Here is a 21,159-nt window from a genome sequence, read left to right on the forward strand (position 1 = left end):
ATAGATCGCCAAGACTTTTGAAGTCACCATGAGGATAAGAACAGGCTGGATAAAGAAGTCTTGAAATGAGGGCAAGAATTGTTATTTTACAATCTCACAAAAGGTTTGTACAGTAAATCATTTAGCATTCATACAGGATTTAAGTAACAATTTCCAAATGCTTTCAAAGCCTCGCATCACAGTGGAAAGTAGGATTTGTGATACACATAAACCTTCTAAACAAAATTAATAAAAGAGAGCACTTTAAATAAAATGGCACTTACTGTATGAACTAAGTCAGAATATTTTATTCAAGGGTCCAATTATTCGCTAAGTAATACGCCTTACTTCTGCGCATTGTGAAGATATGATCAAGGCGGACACTGCCCCTAAGGAGCCGAGGCTGCAGCAACCCTGAAAACCAATAATGGTCAGAGGTCAGAAAAGGGGAAGCAAAGATCCAAGTCCCATCCTATTGTGTGACATGTTTCCTTCGCCTGCTCGCCCCAAAGGCTTAGTGTCAGTGTTAACACTTCAAACACTCAATATCTTCACAAAACACAAAGGACACAACTGCTTGCCATCCACATCATTTCTTCCAGGAACAGAGATATGGATCCTTCCCAAAGGTCACTGCCAGCTGAAGTTTCAATGATTAAGCACAGCTTTGTTGTTTGACTTTTTTCCTGTAGCACAATCTACTTTTAGGTGCAAATTGAGTAGTTTGTTCCATATTAGAAAATAAAATTGGATCATGTTTTATATGTCAACTTTAAATTGTAATGGGTGGCCATAGTTGTTGGATAGCAATTTTATAATTTAAAGGTGTATATTCAGTTAGATAACAGAGCACAGATTGCCTTTTTTAACCATAATGCATATCTGTAAAAGTAATATTACTGTTGCTTGCCAAAAAGAATAATCTGCAGCAATGATGCAAACAGTGATAATATATAAGTATGCAGAGGGCAGTGTGAGTGGGTGACTATAACACACCTACATATGTTCCTTACTATAACATCGTTTTTTCTAGTATAAGGGTGATAGCTTCCTCTAATACTTTCCCTGTCCTGCCACTCTTGAACCCATGAATACTCTGCCTGCAAGCTACGCTGCCACTGAAGCTACTTCAACAGCACACTCCTGAATCAGTCAAAAGACAGCATTGTTACCAGACAACTGAGTCCACCGTCTACTCTGTTACACATTTATGGAATCATGCACCAGAACACAGACAATGTCGTTGGCTAATCTCACAAGACCGGGATCCAATTTCAAGCAGGCACGGGTGATTCAAGAATCAATCTGGTTAGCTTCCTGTTTTTAGCCTGCTGCTGTTATACTCTGGGTGTAACTCAAAGGGATCTCCAGTTTCCCTGGAATGTGTTCCTGCTCCTGAGGTGGTGATAAAACACCTTATTTTATGGGTCGCTGATTACTCACTGTACCCTGATGTGTGTGTGTGTGTGCTGATACCAATCTTAGTGAGCACAAAACTAGAGAACTCTCCATATTTACAGTATCCTCCAATTTTGCATTTTTCTTTCCCATTCTCCCGTACAACCACACACATAAAAAAAAAATAAAGAAAGAAAGATCCGCGGCAGATAAATATATAATTGTTTGTTCAAGTGTGTTTTGCACAGTATGAGACCTTCCGATTGCTGCACCAAGTAGAATGCACTGCAGGCAGTCTCTTGAGGGAAGGTCTCATTTTCTGCCTCCCGCCGTGAAATATTCAGTCCGGCCTGAAATAATATGGGACTCGTTTCAAGGCTTAGCACTTTTCAAATATGCTGGCAATAATGGACAGGGCATCAAATGAAGCACAGCCTCTCCAAGCAAGGGGAGCAGAGGTTTTGAATCCACAGCCAGGGTTTCACATAACACCAGAGACAGTTGAAGTGCAGTCTACATATACAGTGTAGTGATTAGTTATTGGTGGGATGAGCCTGTGAACCCATGCCAGCATTGATTTAGTCATACTGTACGAGGTCTGTTTGGTTGGGGAATATATAATACAAATTCACATCCCAATATTATTTCTAAATACCTTAGTTGGATACTGCAGAGTGCCAAATTATATTTCCATATTTCTCTGCTTTATGCATATCACCAGGGAATCTGAATTTCATTCAGTCTGAAAAAGAAAAGAGAGGAAAATCAAGGGTGCACCATAAATGCACAGAGATGGAGTGCAGAAGAATGTTATAGAGGGGGCTTTGGTGAAAGGATTCAAGGATTTAACAATCCCACATCCTCTCAGCCTGTCCTTCATCTCTAATAATCAAGCTTGGCCACAGAATATCCCTCTGGATGGGAAAAAAACATGTTGCCTGTCCGCCTCTCACTCATCTTTAGACTGCCAGTCTTGGGTCTTCCTCTTGAAGTCTTCTGTCACATTTATGGCTTCAAACACTAAGCACAGCCTTTTTTTAACTGACTGCCATGTCTTTAAAGCTAGATATCTTTTTTGTACTACATTAGCATGAGATGAAGGGCAGTGCGTCTGATGCAAAGGAAGCCCCGAGAAGGCTGGACCACAGACACTATGAACTTGTTTGTTGCCGTACACCAAAGGCCACCGAAACAAGCTAACTGGTTTCGGCTCAGGTGAAGTAGAATGTGTAAGTCCATGGTATCCCTGCATATTCATGAGTGCACATGTAGACAAAGCAAGTGCTTGAATTTGAGAGTGAAGTCAAATTTAGATTGATTCTCCAGAAATGGTGCATGCATAAAGGTCCAATTGTTATAATTTGGAGACACATAATATTCACAAACATTATAGAGCACACCAAAGTTTGGAAAAGCTTGTGTTGGTGTGCGAGGGTATGCTCTTATCTGCTCTCTTTTACAAGTGAGGACACCCAGGGACATGTCAGCATAATTATCTATAATTGATTATCTAAAAAAGCTAGTAAACATAAAACTTCTGCAATCAGCATCACATAATTGTACATTAAAACAGTTAATATTAGGCAGACCCATCCAGAGGTCATATCATAAAGACTATCTATCTATCTATCTATCTATCTATCTATCTATGTTTTTCGATGACATGCTTAACAAAAGTGTTTTCCTTTGTGCGCTCTAACAATCCAACTTCAAAAGTCTTGACTCAAAAATAGATAAACAAATAACTAGATATATTCTTTAAAAAAAAATATATAAAAGAAAAAAGCAAAAAAAAGTTTAGGTTTGCAAACTTGAAAAAGAGTTTGTGTATTTCTTGCATGCCCGGAAGGTTGGCTGCCGTGAGAGCTACAGAGGCAGGAGAGGAAGAAGGAGCTCCTGAAACCGGAGTGTCCACTGAGCGGCGCCGCAGCCCGCAACTTGCACCAGCAGAGCCAGCCGGCGTTTCCTCCCTTGCAACACGCTGCAGGGCCAATCCGCTCGCACACCCCGTGTAGGGTTACAATGACAAGGGCCCTGTCTGAACCACGACTTTTAGAAAGATAATATTACAGGTAGGTGCAAGCCACGGACCGTGTCACTATCGATAGACAAATTAAGCATTGAAAAACAAGACCGTGACCCAGAAATTCTCGCTTTAATCGGGTCACCGTGCTCGTTTTCAGCACTGAGTGATAATGGCACCTCTCACTGTCCTTAGCATTTGAAGTCCCCTTACCGCAACCTGTAGCTTTTGGGGCAGTGAAAATTGTCCAGCTGGACGCCTTGTATTTTCCCCTATTGGTGCCTTTGTATGTTTTGAGCCATGTACACCTGCCTGCTGATAGCTTTCAACGGTTTTTTTTTTTTTTTTCAAAACCTAGTTGAAGGTCAGTTCTCTCCTCTAATGAGCTGCTGTGAGGATTTCTGTCTGCAGAGCTCCAACCAAGGATGCAGATAAATGTGCACAGCCTTAATTCACTTGTAACTCTAATGCAAGTTAAGTTAAAGTGTTAAGAAACAAGAATGGGCTCGTTTTCTGCAAATTCAATCACTTTATTTTGTTTATATCGGTGCCTGTTTTCCCTATCAGCCTCACTAGCCATATTACATTCAAGGTTTACCTTTTTAAAACACTGATGTGCAGAATTGACCACATCTCTCTAACCCTCTTGTCATCTCTGCAACATGCTGGAGGACTCCACTGGTTGGAGTCAAGTGAAAAGCCTCAGTAAAAGAAGGGTAAATCTCTTGTTTTTATGTTGCACATGGGGGAAACAGCCTGAAAAGTCCAAGTAGGCTCGTCGGGCGTCGAAAGAAACGCCGAGATGCAAGCTGAAATTTCTCTGAAATAGGCCGAACAGAGAGTCTTTTGCTCCTACAGGGTTTTGTTCAGGGTTCCACAGAGAAAGCCCGATGCAAAGTGGGCCTACAGCCAACTGGGATGGATTCTAGGGTGGAACCTAAACAGATGGGAAATAGTATAAAGGTGAACGCAAGGTCAATCTGAGCTTCAGTGATAAAGCTGTGGGCACTGCTCATAGCAGTGTTTTAAAAGTTGACTTAAGAAAACAGATTGTGTGGTCAGAGTAAACTCTTAAGACCATATTGGGCCTTTTTTTTCCAGGCTCCTTTTGTCTAGATTGCCACAGGCGGAAGCAGCAGACACCAAATGGTCAAAAAATTGTTATCATTATGTTTGTCTGGAAAATCAGCAGAATGGGGGTGTTGATTTCCAGCGGGTGGGTTTTCCTTTGTCCCTTTTTTTTTTTTTTTTTTTTTTTTGTTCTAACCCAGATTTTCATGTTTAACAGGCCCACAGCTGATCCATCTCCCAGTGCACAATTGAGACAGAGGAGGTTAAAGCACTCTGAACGCACGGGACCATATTGCAGGTAATTAATATGTCAGCTCAATGATGAACTTCGTCAATACATCTATCACCACACTTACTTGTAACTGGAGTAGCTCGTGGGATGCTGCCGAGAGCGCAGACTGGGAGTACATTTGTCCATTAGTAAACACTTCATAGTGTGTGTTGTGATTGGGGAGGTAGCGGGGCTCCTCTCTGTCCAGTTGCAGTCATTTTCGCCCGTCACCTCCTCATCGCTGTAAAAACACTTGCTGTGGTTTGGTAGATTAACAGAGAGCCCCCTAATGGAGTAATTACACCGAGCCAAACATCTATTTTTCACCTGTGCTCTGCCATTATTCTCTGTCCCCTATCCACTCCATTGGAAGTCACTTACTCTCCTTACAATGAGTTATCATTGACTGCCATTTAGACGTTCTGGAGCAATTTGTCTTACTGAGGCCACGCGCTGGCCTCATTGCAAAGAACAATCATTCTCCCTCCAATATATAAAACATTCATGGGGAAAAGGAAGAGAAAATGCCCCACAAACAGATAGTAGAGAGTGGCTAATAGATACTATAAAGGTGACAGACAAGGAAAATAATGTAGGAGATTACTGGAGCGGGAACAAGCCAGCACAACCAGTACAAAAGCTTCAGGGACTGTACCGCTGGAAAAAAAATCCTTCACAAGACAAATGTGTTAAATGGGTAGTATGGCAGCTATTGGTGGTGGTAATTGCTGTTGTTGCAAACAAACTAAGTCTCAATTTAAATTTAAATTCTAAATCTTTATTTTGCCATTGTAATTTACGGTTTTTCTTTCATTTGTCATATTTGGTAAATGTTTAGCCATTCCTGTGCAACATTCAGCTCCAATTTGCTCTCTCTTTTTGATGGTTTCTTCTTTGACTGACTGCTTTTTACTGATTGACTTAAAGTCCTTGATATTCCACCGCTGTTTTTTCAAGCTTTATATCAATTTTTCCTATGTAGTATGTAAAAAGGACACCTTTTTATCTCCTGGCTTGTAGGTCACTGTCATTTCACCCAGTCGCAGTCTGGTTCAGCACCAAACTATTGGGAATAATATGGAAAATATTTCATTAAAGTTTGAATTAACAGACAGTATGTGCAAGGTTAGAGTTCCCCTTTTGCGAGAGCTCCTTTTTAACATCTACTACCTTTTATTTAGCATAGTTTTTGTCTTACACACAACAGCATAGCTGCTGCTAGAGTATTTAACTATGAACCAGTGTCACACAGCTCTTGAGAAGGCAAGCATTCCCTTTTAGACAGTGGCTTCACTGCTGTGCACAGTCCAGCGCATGTCCCCACTCAGTCCCAGCAGACAGGGTTAATCACATTCGTAACTGAGTGTTTTGTTAGATTAGTCTCTCTCACTGCTTAACACAATGACAAATAACCATTATTCTTTTTCTTGCACTGATAATCGGGACAACTTAAACATTTCTTACTAGCACAAGTGAAACCATTAATCCTCAGCGATACCGCTGATAAGTGGTGACTTTGGAGTAATGGCCCTGTCACCTTTAAAAAAAAAAAAAAAAAGACGAGGGAAAATTTGAACAATTAAAACAAGATACCCATTATATTTTGTGCATCCCATTGCTTTGTGTCATCAGGAGGGATCTGACAGTGGTAATGGACTAAATAATGGAATGGAGTTTTTAGTTGATTATTACTGATTTCATTGAAGATGTCCTCAAGACAAAAATGACCAGTTTAAATACTTAAATGATAGGTACAGTTCCTTATGTATTATTTCTATGTCTATGTTAGTTGATTAATGGATTGACAGGAAATTAATCCGCAACAATTTTGATAACACGCTAACCTGAACCAGTGTTCAAGCAAAACCTCCAAAAATTTATTGGCTCAGCTTCTCAAAAAAGAGAATTTGCTGCATTTCCTTGTCTTTATTTTTCAGTTAATTGAATATCATCAGGGTTTGGGTTGTTGGTCGGACAAAACACAACACTTTATGACATCGCCTTGGACTCTAGGAAGTTGTGATTGATCATTGTTTCCTGCTGTTTTATAAACCAAACGGTTAAATATTGAAAATAATAATTAGCTTTCCCTCCTATCTGCGACAATTTGGCCCCATGAATCTTCTGATAAGTCGTGTTTTTCTGCAGCTGGAGATGCTCGATGGCTTCATAAACAAAGAGGCAGTAAACATAAACAGCAAGAGAAGGCATTAAAGGTAAGTGCTGGAATGCATAAAAAAACACAGCTGAAAGCCTTGATACAATGGTGCTGCTGCATGCAGGTACATACCAAACAGTAGTGTGTCTGATACTTCACTAATCTTAATAGAAATATAGGACAGCAGAGATTCCATTGTATCCTGACAGTGATATTATTATCTTTAACAAAAGAATGATATACTCATGGAGTTAGAGCTGTGCTCTCCCGAACATACTGCACCTTTATGTCCTTCAGTTGTATTTACAGACAGTCCAACTTGACTACAGTGTGTGTTGTTGTTGTGATGCACCAGTTATATTGTGTAGCTCACACTGCACCCTTTGACTACCCTTTAATGTGGGCTGGAAACATGTCAATAACTGTTTAAATATGAGCTAACTACAAGTGCTGAGAGGAAATATTCAAAGACTTCACATAGGCTAATTGAAATTCTCCCAATTTAATCGACTTCACCATCATATGTTCTATTTGTCATTATGGCTGTCTGCAGCACTAATCAGTTGTTAATGTAGCTTCCTAGAGGTGTTACACTATAACTGACAGGATGAAAATAAACACGCATAATTGAGTTCTTGATTGATTATGATTTGAGATTATTTTCCCATTTTCATTTAACGACTTCAGCTATCTTGACATTAAGAAAAAAGCTGTATTAATCGCACTGTACATTTGGTCAGGTTACATTGTTAGCCTTATTATCAATTTGGTAATAATAACTTTGAACGCAGTTGGATTCTCTCATACTTAATGGATTTATTATTAGAATAAGACGAAAACATGCCTACTTAATTGCTTGAGGCTGCTCAAGACGGGCAAATCTGTTCGTGTTTGAGTTTGAATCATTTTTGTTCTTGTTTGTTTCATCAAGCACACTGGACACTTGCTGAGAGTCAAAGTAGAACTAATTAGCCAGTTGAATATTTCCAGTTACTACATATCACCCTTTTAAAACAGATGGTGAAGAAAGATACTTTTACCACCTCATTTAGTCTTCATATGTCATCAGTTTTTAATACATTTTAGAAAAGGTTCACCCAAAGATTTAGTTATAAATGACAAGAAACTGAAACATCTGAACAACTATAGATTAGACTCTTGTACTTCTGTGTCTGTCTTGTTTTAGAAGACTCATACAGTACAACTTGCTTTAGAAATGTTAAGGTTAGTGTTTGTGCTGATGAGTGCTGAGGAAGTATTTGGCTCCATAAGAAGAAACGGTGCCAAAAAACAACCTTAAATTGTCCTGGATGTTGGTCATTGGTTGGAACCCTGAGTTTACACTGTTCTCATACTTCCCAGTTTCTTACTATACCATTATTTTGATCTATCAGTGTCTCATTCTACATGCCAAACTCTCAATTCGTTGGCAACAACTCAGTCCCAGGCACTTGATACTTAGTATTTCTATGGCCGTAGCTCTGTTTTGATCAAAGGGGTTCAGGGGCCTAAGTTTCAAATCCCCCAAAGCCCATTTTGGCTACTCTTTGTTTAGCCCATTGGCATTCTGACCCCATGCTTCTCAGACTTTGAACTCAAAGCTTGGAAAAGCCGTATCGCTTCTTTAAACACATTATCAGTGGGCTAGGTTTTAAGAATATCACTAATCATCTTAAGGTTTTAGTGCAGTGTGGCAGGAGCGTTCAAGCCTCGGGGCCCATTTACTGGCATGGCCACTGTTAGAAATGTTCTGTGAAATATACGATATCTCGATGGCAGCAAGTGTTTTGGAAGTCGATGCATTTCGTATAGGAGCAACTTAAATCTACACTTGTGTAGCAATTCACTCTAAAAGTGAAATTGTTTAAGTGTACAACTTAATTTTGGGGTCATACCAGGGTGGGAGCAGTTTTGTGGAAAATATGGTACTTGAAAACAGTGTGATGTTTCTGATATCAGTTGGGTTGTGGCGTGACTGCTTGTAGCATCCTCTGTGTTGCATCTGAATACAGACAGCCTGGTATTTATTTACCTTCAGTTCACTTATGCAGCTCTGCCGATTTAACTGACTTTGTGTGTCAGGGTAAAACTTGCTCCTCCACATCAGAGAACTTGACTCTACGTTTAATTTAAGCTGTTAATGCTACAGTTTAATAAATAATTTATGTGTTACTGTCAAGAAATTGGCATTAACTGCATACGTTTTGAAAGGGTGATAGAGCTCATACATATTATACAAGGATTATACAAAGTGGAAATATGAAGGAGTCAGATTTCTATGGAACCTGCTTGCTGCTGCTAAGCGCTGCATATTTTTGCTGGCTCATTTTCTGTATTTATAGTTTACTGTTTGTCTGAATGGGAGCAATACTGTAGATTGTATTTTTGTCTCAATGCTAGTAATTGTTGGTCATTTTTTACAGCAGCAACCCATAACAGTTGGCACCCAACAACAAGTCTTATATAGCCTGAACTTTGACAGTGTTTTATTTCATTATTCAAATGCACTATATGTTATATTATTTTATACATAATCTCGTAACTAAATAGTGTCAGTTACATTGACTATGTTTGTTCAGTTGTTGAAAAAAAAAACAACAGACCAATTAGGTATGTTTCTGTACAACTTGTGCACTATCTGCATGAACAATTGTCCATATGTCATATGCATCTGCTACATTATAAAAATGCCTTATAAACACACAGGACATCTCTTTGTGCCCTGTCTTGAGAATGAATGTGATTGCATACAACACTGTTTGTGCCCCTCTGCTCCTCTCACACCTCCTCAATCTCATCAGCCCCCATGCTAAAGATTTGGCACCTTGAATTACATTGTCTTCATCTGGAAATATTTCAGCTGCAATTCTGCCACTCTAAAGGGAGATGAAGATAAAGGAGAAGAAGGTAAAAACACACCCTGTTGTGTGAATCCTAGAGAAGGCCTTGAACCCTGCCATTCATCCCTTTCACTTCATCAGCTGAGTCTAATTGCCAGAGAGGACAGGATACCCAGGGCCCAATTGTTCCTTATCCTCTTTGGAGCCTCTGAGGCATGAAAAGCGAAAGGCCTGCTTTTGATCTTTTTTTTTTTGTTAGTTTTTTTTTCTTTTTTTCTGTCATCCCCTACTATCCTTTCCCTTAGAGTGAGACACTCCTTTCACACTGTGCCCCCTTCTTCAACCACGCAAAATAATTATCAAGCTCTGCTTCATCAAATAATGGTAGATATTGGAGGTCATGATGGGGAGGGCCAGAGGTCTGCAGGGGTGGCCTTAGGACGTGGTGGAGCTCCCAGCTCATCTTAGAGGCATGCTCCTTAGCTGTGGCTACCTTTATATACCTTGACCCCGGTTTTCGTTTGTCTGTCCTAATGAGACCCTCTCATGCAGCCAATGCAATAGAGGTCTTGCAATGGCAGGGTTGGGAGGCCAAAGTACAATGAGACGCAGAGCTGTGCTCAGACAAGGGCGCATCTGTGCTATCTTATTAAGCCTTGGAAAAGAGCTCATGCGTCTCAACGTCCCATAGGCGCTGAGAGCAGATCTATTGACACCTACTTGTCCTTTGCGGTCAACACCTTTCTGTGAAGAAGCAGGCACACCCAAGTTCTTGTTAGAAGTAATTCTTGGCAGAGTATTTAGCGAGGCAAAGTGCTTAACTCGGTTTGGGTGGCCATGTGGCGTAAGGATAAAGAATGCAGCTTTGTAATGATGAAAAATTCCTTGGAACTGGGGACATGACAAGGGATGTCAAAGACCAATTTGTCGAAAGCAAACAGTCCTCATATTTAAAGCATGAAGGGCACCAAAGTCTCTCTTAATGCTTAATTCCTCACTTGATTTTTTTTATAAGTTCAAAGGCGTGCTTTAGGTTATTGTTAATCATCACTTTTTAAACATTTTTTATTCAGAGCATTTTTTTTGTTTGTGTTTTTGCCCTCAGTAATAAACTTGGCCATTACCCATGCCCAGAAATTTGTCAAAATTCGAAAGAGTAAAATGCAAGTTAAACCCCCTGCTGATTTAAGAAGAAAAAAAAATCCCTGTGTAAGAAACAATGAGACCAAAGATAGCCAACCTAACCACCTATCTAACTTGATAACAAAAGGGACAGCAGGATATACTATAAGTAGAGCAAAATGACAAACAAAAACACAAGTAGGCAAACAAAAACCTTTAAGCAATCATGTTAAGCACGCCTAACATCTGAGCACTGTGCGAGAACAAAGCAGGGCTCCTGTCAGAGCATCGATCCACTCCTGAAGGCACACACATCCATAGCTCTCTGATTGCTCCCTGCCTCTCGCGCCTCTCTCCCCCGCGCCTCTAACTCTCTCTGCTCTGGCTCCTTTCTGAGAATGTGCTTATCGATCTGGCCTACTTCGTTGGAGTTAACTCACTGATAAAACCTGACCAAGGGCTTCCAATGGCCTGGAAGAGTTTGGAGAGCTGGTGAGAAGGCAAAGATGATAAGAAAACAAAGAAGTGGTCGCTAAAATCACTAAAATATTTTGTCGTAATGTTGAGTTAGTCAACTGTTGAGTTTATTAAATGTGCAGACACTAGTTTTGACATTTTAATGTTGTTGTGTATGGCAATGTAATGAGGTTTTCACTGTGTAGGCAACTTGGAAGAAGCTAAAATGATGCTGAACTTAAAAAAACTAGCACTTATCTGATTTGCACCACAGAATCTGGCAGCTTTACAGCTCTTAAGCAGGTAATAATCTGCTTATTCTGAGAGTGCTGTAAAACCTCAATGATTTTGGGCCTTTTGGGACCTAATTAAGAAAAATTGAATACATTTTAAAATGGCATGTTTCGGATTGTAGTCCTCACTATAGGCAAATTTAATGCACTATTTGTAATTGTTGATCTGATTTTTATTGTCTTTTTGTTCACTCACTTGATATTTGTCTTTCTACACATGGTTTTCTTGGTGCTTGATTTTTAAGAACACATCTTGACATGAGTGTGGCATCTTCAGAAGTGGTAACCCCATCTTGTACTCTACAGTAGTTAAGACTCTGAGTTTGAATTGCCTGAGACTTTCTTGCATATACAGTATTTTGGTAGATTGTCACAGGCCATTTTTACTCTGCAGTAGTCAGAGGCTTCATCGTTCATAAGGGTTTTATTGCAATATGATGAATAATGTGGGCCAAACTGGGATGGTAGTATGTGTCGTGTAATTACAGTTGAGTTAGTCTGACATAATGCACTTCATCTACTGGGCTACTCACCTACAGCGTTTGCAGTATTAAACTAATGGCAAATTTGTCCATTGACTTGACTCAGTTGGTTAAAATACCAGTTGCGTCTGAATTAGTGAGGATTGTCAGTCATATTGTTGTGCTGTTGGTTGTCTGTGATGAGCCTGAACAGAAATAAGAAAAAATTACAGCATTGTCTTTATTGAAGTAGTAAGAAATAGTAACTGTTGCAGCACAGTGCATGGTAGATCTCAAACAATAGTTTCTTGTGATTTTTTTTTCCAAGAAAGCATGCACAAAGATATGAAAAATCAGTGTTTCTTCACAAAAAAAAAAAAGTGACTCATGTTTTGTGTGTCGGTGTGTGGAATCGTGTCTCCAGAGTGTGATTACATTGTATGTCAGTTTGTGTATATTTTTGCAAGTGTGTTGTGCTGTCATGTTTGTAACATTCCATGTGGGAGGGTCTGTTGATAAGTAAGCCATCTGTAGTGTTCTGCCGAACGACATGTTGTAAAGCGAGATTTGAGAGTGTGGAGAGACTTGACTTGACAAATCTTGGCACATAATGAGACAGAAGGGAGTAAAGGCAGAAGTCTGTCCAGAGATAAACAATTAGATTTGTCCCTGAGGTAAAGGCCAGGCAATGCAAGGACTCTCAGACTAACAAAATCAATATGGCTTCCAGTAAGAACACTCAGGGGGTAGAGTGATGAAGAGGTTATCATTCATTTCTCAGATTAGGACATACGTACACAATGAGAAACAATAACGCTTTAAAAATCAATATGATCACTAACATGAAAGCTGCATGTTGGGGATGTATGCATTTGAAAGTATGCATGTGATATTCAGCTATCAGTCAAATGTCATTGGTCTAATGAGACATGATAACTACGATCAACAGGGACGCTAAACTGAGCCAGTCAAGCCAGTTTTCTTCAGCAGCCAATTGTGAGAGGATCTTAAAGGAGACAGCATTTGGGAATGATAGTTTCACACCCTCAGATAAAACCATAATGGAGCATGAGCCATAGACAGAGTGGGCAGTCCCTTTGCGTTGCATCCCCTCTTAGGTCCTGCCCAGACTTGAAGGTCTAATCTAACATCTCACCACTGTTCCCAGCAGGCCTCACAAGGGTAGCACTGCCAGGGCAAGGAGGGTTGGACTGTTGGGGGGGGCGGGAGCGGGGCCGTTCTGCGTTGTGCTTGCACTTGCTTTAAAGAAGACAACAAAAAGAGAGGGTGAATGGTTTTGGGGTGGGAGTTGTGGTGGTGGGGGTGGTGATCACAACTTGTGTGCAACTGCTGTTAGGCAGGGAAGTCTCCTCAGAGACGCCGAGCCGCTGACCATAAAGGTGTGAGCCTGAGCCGTGGCCAGCCTGTCGCCTCATCTCCATGGAGACGGCGACGTGGCACCCCAGTGGGCTTGTCTCTGCTGTGGCCTAGAGCAGCAAGAGCACTTGGGGATGTGGCCCAGCCATCACCTGGGCTCCAGGGGACCAGGAGCCACTGCTCCGATGACCTTCAACAACCTGCCAGTCTGTCATCTCGGCTCGGGGAATAACGGGAAAAAAAAATCAGCTAGGGATTTGTGTAGAGACATTGTTTACTTGGCCGTTGTAGCTTTGGAGGAGGCTCTTTGTTCCAGTGGGGATGAACTATAGAGAAGGACGCACTTTTCACAACATTACCTCACTTGATATTCAAAAAATTCCTTTGCCTGTATTACCCTTTCATGTTGAGACAATATGGGGGATTTTTAACTATACTGTACTTTTGTACTTTGTTATTCTCTCATTGGTTAGTCAAATAGAAACATTTGGCTGAGGAGGTAAAGGGTAAAAGTAAATTAACATAATTAGATTGCAATATTATCATAGCGATACTTTTTTCCACAGCAAGTGACAATACAGTGAAATTGCTGTTTGGACATGCCCCGACTCACAGCTTTGGTGCGCAGCGTTTTTATTGTTGAAGAAATGTGTTTAATTTAAAACTATTTCACCTGTTGTGATCACAGATAATATAGCTCGCCATCGTGAAATTTTAAAAAATACCAGGGTAAAACAAGTTAGTGTTTCCTGGGCTGCAACTAATGATTCATTATTAGTAATTTGTTGTTGTCTTGATAAATTCTAGGCTATAAAATGTCACAAAATAGTAAAAAAAAAAATGGCTGTCACCAGCTTTAAAGCCCAAGTTTGCAAATTTAGATTTGTAGTTTTGTCCGACCAACAGTCCAAAACTCAATAATATGATAGAAAAGCGGAAAAATAAGCACATCCTCACAATTTAAATGCTTGAATTTGGTATTTATAGTTGGAAAAAATACATTTGCTGATTAATTTTCTGTTCATCTCAGCTCTAGCAGCATGAAAGCATGGGCTATTTTAAATACCAGTGTTAAAATACACAAAATATTTTAATGTTTAAGTCACCATTCCTTAAAATGTGTGCATTGCTATGCATTATATGTCAGATTGCAGTCCTGCAAAATTAGTTTCATGTCTCAGCTATACCAGAAAATCACAGGTTTTCATGAAAATGGCTTTTTGGCTCATAAAGTAAAACAACCCTAGGAAAAGCAAAATGCAAAATATAGAAGCTTGCTGTTTCCTTATGTTTCAGGGGCGTGGACACCACAGCAATGACAAAATCAACATGATTAGATACATAATCAGTAACATCTGAGTAATTCCTGTATAATGTTAAAGACTATTGTTGGTATCACTGTGATAAATTATTGCCAAATGGGATCTCAAATCTCCTGCATTCGAGTGTAAAGCAGCGCCATCCAAACCATTCCCCAGAGACACTTGTGTTGCATTATCTGACAAACCAATACAGGAGATTCTGTGGAAAAATCTGTGCTTTCTTCCTTTCAGCCAAAAAGAAAGAGGATTTTGAATGGAGTGGTGATTCTTTATGCAGAGCTGAGACGCGACACCTTCCAGACGGTGAGAGATGGCGAGCCCTAATAATACAGAGCTGTACAATGGTTCTGACAGGCGAGCAATAAAGCAATCAGGGTCCCAGGCATTCCAAATCTCTTTACCGCCCACCCTCTAACAGACTGAGAGATGGGCGGCTGACCTGTGAGCTGTCAATCATGGGGGATACCTGCTGGAGCCTGATCAGGGAGAGCTGAGGGCACCAGTCCATCAGATCTGTTTTCACACTCCAGACACTAACATTGCAAGCATAACCACAGACACAAAAAGCCCCACTGCCTCACTCTTAATTAGGAGATGTGGGTGCGTTCTTTTTGGTGTGTGTGGGGGGGGTCGGACTTGTTTGGTTTAAATGGGTATGGGAGTGTCTTAGATATAGGGGGATAGTAAGTGGAATCCCAGTGAGACACAGAATAACCTTTTCCCTTGATTTAGGAATCAGGCATTGATCTGTCACGCTGTTTTGTACAAGCAAGAGCTCTTTCAGCATTGCTTCTCAGTGTGTGTTGCTCCTCAGTGTGTGTGTGTGCGATACGTGTGTGATGGGTGGTGGGTTGAGAGTGGGGGGGGGGGGTTAAGGCTTGTTCATTAGCTGTCTGTAGCCCATTCCAGCAAATAGATCACCATAATACTGTGGTTAGTTAATGGCTTTCTGGTGTTTCCTCTAGAGTCTTCCTGTCTGAGGGCTGACTGCTGAAACTCCTCCACTGTTTTCGCCTCCTTTTTCCAAGTGGGGAGTCTTGTGTTCTGCTGCCTAACTCAGACAATTGGCTTCAGCCAGCGGCCAAGTCTGTGAGCAGTCTGGCCGCATGGACTCACATTAGAGAACTAAAAGCAACATCACAAAAAACATGCTGATCTGACATTCTGTCTCACTGGTGACTGGAATCATACTGGTTCTTCACAATTAAAGCCCAGTCTGTGACAGGAAAGGTTCTCACAATAAGAAGCTATATTTTTTCGGTTGCCTCTGTCATATTTTAGACATAGTTTATTAACTGTGACATTTTGAAGGTTGAAATTGGTACAAGAATACATTAAGGGGAGCATAAATGGAAACGGTGTGTTTCCATCCACCTGTTTTTGATGTATGTTTTTAATTGGGACATTAAAAAAAACTCAGTGGAAGCTGCAAAAATGTTTAAAAATCTTGAAATATCACAAAAAAAAAGTTTTTTCGCTTAGGAGAGATGGAAAAGTTGGTCTATTCATAAATGTAAATGCAACTAAAGGAAACGGATTTCCAAGAGAGCATAGCTATAATAATAGTAATACAAAACTCTATATTTTCATGTGTGTGCTCTCGAATATAGCACATCCATTGTTTTCCTTCAGTTGAACTGGTGCTGTTTTAGTTACAACATCTCGTCAGTGGCACCTGACTGGAGAAGTAGCGCCAACTACTGTCTATCTCAGTGTACCAGCTCCTAATATTCACATAACAGTAATGGATAGAAAATTGCATACCTTCACATTTACTTTTGCCCTTTTTATGAAAATACAGTTAAAATTTGCGCTACATTTGGATGAAAACCCAACTTATGATGATTTAATTCAATTCAATTCAATTCAAATCTTTATGTCATTGTAAGTCAAGCAAACAACGAAATTGAGGTAGCAATCTCATGGTATACATAAAAGAAAACAAAACGGACAAGAGCACAGGACAATGAAACACTTACAATAGACATAAGAATGGCAGTAATGTAATAAATAGATATAAAAAGCACATATAATAAAGTGCTAAAATGAGTAGCTGAGGTGCAAGAATGGCAGTGTTTTAGTTTTAACTGTTGGAGTTGAGAGCACGGATGGCAACGGGAAAGTATTCAGTAGGTCATTAAATTCTATGTCTTTCCAAGATATCACAAAAATAAAAATGACCTTTGATGTGCAACAAACATTACAGAAACACATTAAGCAACATCATTACAAAATAGCCTGTAAAATAGCCAGAAAAGAAATCAGTGTATTGTTTTTTCAAAATTCCATTCAACACAGTAGTCCCGAGCAGATATCTCAACAGTTATAGACAGGATTGACATAAAATTTGGTATTAATATTCCTAATATTAATTAATAATAATTAATAATATTAATAATATTCCTACTTTTGGGGTGGCACGGTGGTGTGGTGGTTAGCACTGTTGCCTCACAGCAAGAGGGTTGCCGGTTCGATCCCGGGCGTGGGAGCCCTTCTGTGTGGAGTTTGCATGTTCTCTCCGTGTCAGCGTGGGTTCTCTCCGGGCACTCCGGCTTCCTCCCACAGTCCAAAGACATGCAGATTGGGGACTAGGTTAATTGGTAACTCTAAATTGTCCATAGGTGTGAATGTGAGCGTGAATGGTTGTTTGTCTCTATGTGTCAGCCCTGCGATAGTCTGGCGACCTGTCCAGGGTGTACCCTGCCTCTCGCCCGATGTCAGCTGGGATAGGCTCTAGCCCCCCCCCGCGACCCTCAAGAGGATGAAGCGGTTAGAAGATGAATGAATGAATGAATGAATTCCTACTTTTGTATATTTGTACAATTTTTTCCAAACTTTTCCTCATTGGACACTCGTTGAGCTTTCGTCAAGCATCAGGTTCAAGTCAAAGTGTCATGCTAAATCACATATTGTGTCTAGAGCTGAATGATATGTTGTTGTTGTTGTTGTTGTTTGTTCTGATAAAAGTAGAGTACTGGTGCAGTGTCTCCCTCCATGTTGCCAGGTTAGCGCGGCAATGGGTTTTGTAACACAGCATCAAACTATAATGATACAAACAGTATTGCCTCATCTTATATCTCATTTGAAAACATATTGATATGGCGCTACTACCGCCAAGACCTAACTGCGCTCAAATTACAGTTTCCTGTAATACATGGAATCCCATGGAATTTTATGCGGGTTTATATACGTATTTAAGGTGATTTTAACGACTCCGTGGTCTTTCCTCTGGCACATGACAGTTACATCTTTATACTGACATTGTCTCCAGTATCTCTGCTTGTACTTAAGTAGCTAGCTTGACCATTTGTTTTCTATGTTTTCCAGACTTACGAAAGCTTCATTACGCTTGACATTAAATCAACATTACATGTAATGTGAAAGGTTTGCTAGCACTGCTAAACCCACTTAGAGTCATCACCTTATCCTACAGCCCGTGCATTATAAAAAGGTTTAGCCAAGGGGTTATCGTCTCGTCTGAAAAATGAAGCGCCTTAAAAATGCCTTCTTTCTAAAGGCCAGCAGGAGGCGACTCCACTGGTTGCAAACAGAACTCTGACTGTATAGAAGTCTTTGAGAAAATGACCCTGCTTCTAATTAGGCCTTGGCAATATATCAATATTATATCAATTGTGATACAAGACTGGATGTCGATGTCTTCTTAGATTTTGGATATCAAAGTGTTGTCTTTTCCTGGTTTTAGAGGCTGCTATTGCATTACAGTAACTGATATAATTTTCTGAACTTACCAGGTAATTTCAGCTGTTTTACTATTTGCCTTTACCCACCTAGTCATTATATCCGCACTATTGATTGTTTATTGAAAAATTCACTGCGTGAATATTCTGTTAATGCACCAATAGTCAATCCCACAATGTTGTCACAAAATTGGTATTGACGTATTTGGTCAAAAATATTGTGATATTTGATTTCCTCCGTATCACCCAGCCCTACTACTCACTTGATTTATTACCGCAGTAGACACTTTCCTCATGAGTTTGATCACTAGTTTCAAGCCTTCTTCAATACAGCATGATTTTCATTTCGTAAATTATGGTCCTGCTGAGAGTAACATAGACAGTAAAGTGGTGTATGCTTTAGGTTGTAGCTACTTTACGATTGACAACTTTTACCATGTTACACAGGTTCTCAGTCAGATCCACCCCTCGCTTCTCCACAGCTCCACCCTATGATCCAAATATGGTCACTTCTGGCTCCAAAAACCAAGATGGTGATGGGCAAAATGCCAAAGTTGAGGCTTCAAAATGGTAGTTCACAAACCAATGGGTGACGTCATGGTGGCTACATCCACTTCCTCCATACAGTCTATGGTTTCAGCTAATTGTTTGTTTGGTCTGTATTTACTCTATGATTGCCTCTCAATGGCTCTCACTAACTCTCCCATAAGAAACCATACTGGGCTGTCTCTGGAAAACAAGTTTATAAAGGCGACTGCACACTACAAGCTCAAACATCATAGGGCCTTTTCCTTATCTGAATCAAGGGTCTAAGGGCAGAGAGTATCATATGCTGTACAGATTGTGTGGCAAATTTGTGATTTGTGATATTTGGCTATATAAATAAATTGCCTTGATATGATGTGACCTCAGGTTTTGGCCTATGGTCCAATGAACACAGTTAGCTCTGTGTTCTTCAGCAATATTAAGAAGTACAAGGACTAAAACAAAATTATTTGTATATTATTTGCTGTATAAAAATATTTCTGAGTATATAAAATATCACATAGTGATATAACAGAATGACAGTGTAAAAGTGGAGCTTCATTCTGTGGTTTGTGTCCAGCACAGTCAAAAAGCTAAAATCCCACAACTAGTACAGCACCTTAATTAAAATTCTTACCAGTCATACCCAGTCAATGGGAGCTATAAAAAAAAAAGTCAAAATCTATTCTTCTTCCTTTTGCTGGTGGATACCGAATCTGAAAATGACTTTGCCACATGCACACAATGAGGTACTTAAAATGTGTGTCCAGCTGGTGAATATCGAGATTCAGCTCTGATAGGCAGAAAGCAGTGCTTGTGCTGTTCCACGTGTACAGTAATTTATTCCTAATGCATCCCTCACTTATTGTGGCTTATTGAGCAGTTTGCCTCGAACATTTTCCAAATGGAAAAACTCATAAGGGTGTGTTTTTTTTCCTCAACATTGCATAATGCTGTTTTACGGTTTACAGGAAGCTCACGTGTGTGAACCTGATTGGCTCAGGTCAGCTGCCGTCATGTGATGGAATCTCATTTTGTGATCAATACAGTTCCTAACGGAGGGTCTAGACAACACCCTCATTTATTAAGTGGTCTTTGTTGTGTGAAATAGTGCATCTTCCCAGAAGAAGAGAGTCTATCTCGAGGTTAACACTGTGTGTCTAACTGTAGGCTTGGGAGCTACGTATATAAACGATTAAATCTGATTGCATTATGAGATTTTCAGATATAGCTATGAAATTTGCAAGTTAGTTTTTTCCGACTTGGGACATTGGGTTCGATGTTGCTAGGCAACTGACAACAAAAAAATGCATGTTGTCTGCTTTTTGTTTTGGAAAAGAGTGTTTTTTTCTGCATTCCATCATAATGCTTTGTTATAAGGAATTAGCACACAACAAAAGTCAATATCTTTAATTGGCACAGACATATTTAAATATACTGGTGTACGTCACTGTTCGTGAAATCGGAGCTGTCCAAAAAATGTCTCCTCAAAGTTATGAACTTTATAACAGAGGGTCAGCTTTGCTTGGTTAGGTAAATAGTCTGCAACTTAACAGGAGCTGGAATATCTCAGTTCATTTATTTATTTATTTATGTACGTTTTTAACTGCATTGTCTTAGTAGCACCAGATCAGCATTACTTTCATCAGATATCCTTAGTTTTGTCAATGTGAGATGTGGCGGTAGTTTGTCATTATAACCATACATATTGTAACTGTATGCAGCTTAAATCAATACATACACCATTAATGGCAGTGATGATGCCATTTTGATGTCATTACCTTGTTTCTGAGACTCCTTTAAAGTACTCCTATAAGTACTATTAAATGTAAACTAAATTTGTTCAACTTTTCTGTTGATGAAATATTAATGCTTGTTGGGAAATTGTAAGCACAGAGAAATACAAAACCGTACTATATTTTATCTACAAGTGCACATCACACACTCAGCGAGCCGCCTGTTAATGACGCCGTCGGCAAAGCAGTAATGATTATGCTAAGTGGCTAATGGGCATGTAGCTACTTACATGTTTCAGATGATACGTCATGTTTGTAGTCGACCAATGAAGATGAGTTTACATATCACCTTGGGTTCGTCCTTCACCTTCTCAAAATGATCCCACACTTTGGATTTCCTGCCCGACATGTTATTAACTCGCCTGTGGA

At 39.9% G+C, this 21,159-nt stretch overlaps 1 long non-coding RNA gene across 1 annotated transcript in view; it reads left to right on the forward strand.

The window, feature by feature from the left end:
- The first annotated feature begins 3,340 nt into the window (after nucleotides 1-3,340).
- Nucleotides 3,341-21,159, forward strand: part of LOC125886777 (uncharacterized) — a 77,435-nt gene continuing 59,616 nt past the window's right edge. The window contains exons 1-3 of the long non-coding RNA XR_007449094.1: nucleotides 3,341-3,449; nucleotides 4,689-4,769; nucleotides 6,891-6,958. This is a non-coding gene — a long non-coding RNA (uncharacterized LOC125886777). The remainder of the gene's footprint in view (nucleotides 3,450-4,688; nucleotides 4,770-6,890; nucleotides 6,959-21,159) is intronic.

The sequence above is a fragment of the Epinephelus fuscoguttatus genome, linkage group LG4 (genome assembly GCF_011397635.1).
Source record: "Epinephelus fuscoguttatus linkage group LG4, E.fuscoguttatus.final_Chr_v1".
NCBI lineage: Eukaryota > Metazoa > Chordata > Actinopteri > Perciformes > Serranidae > Epinephelus > Epinephelus fuscoguttatus.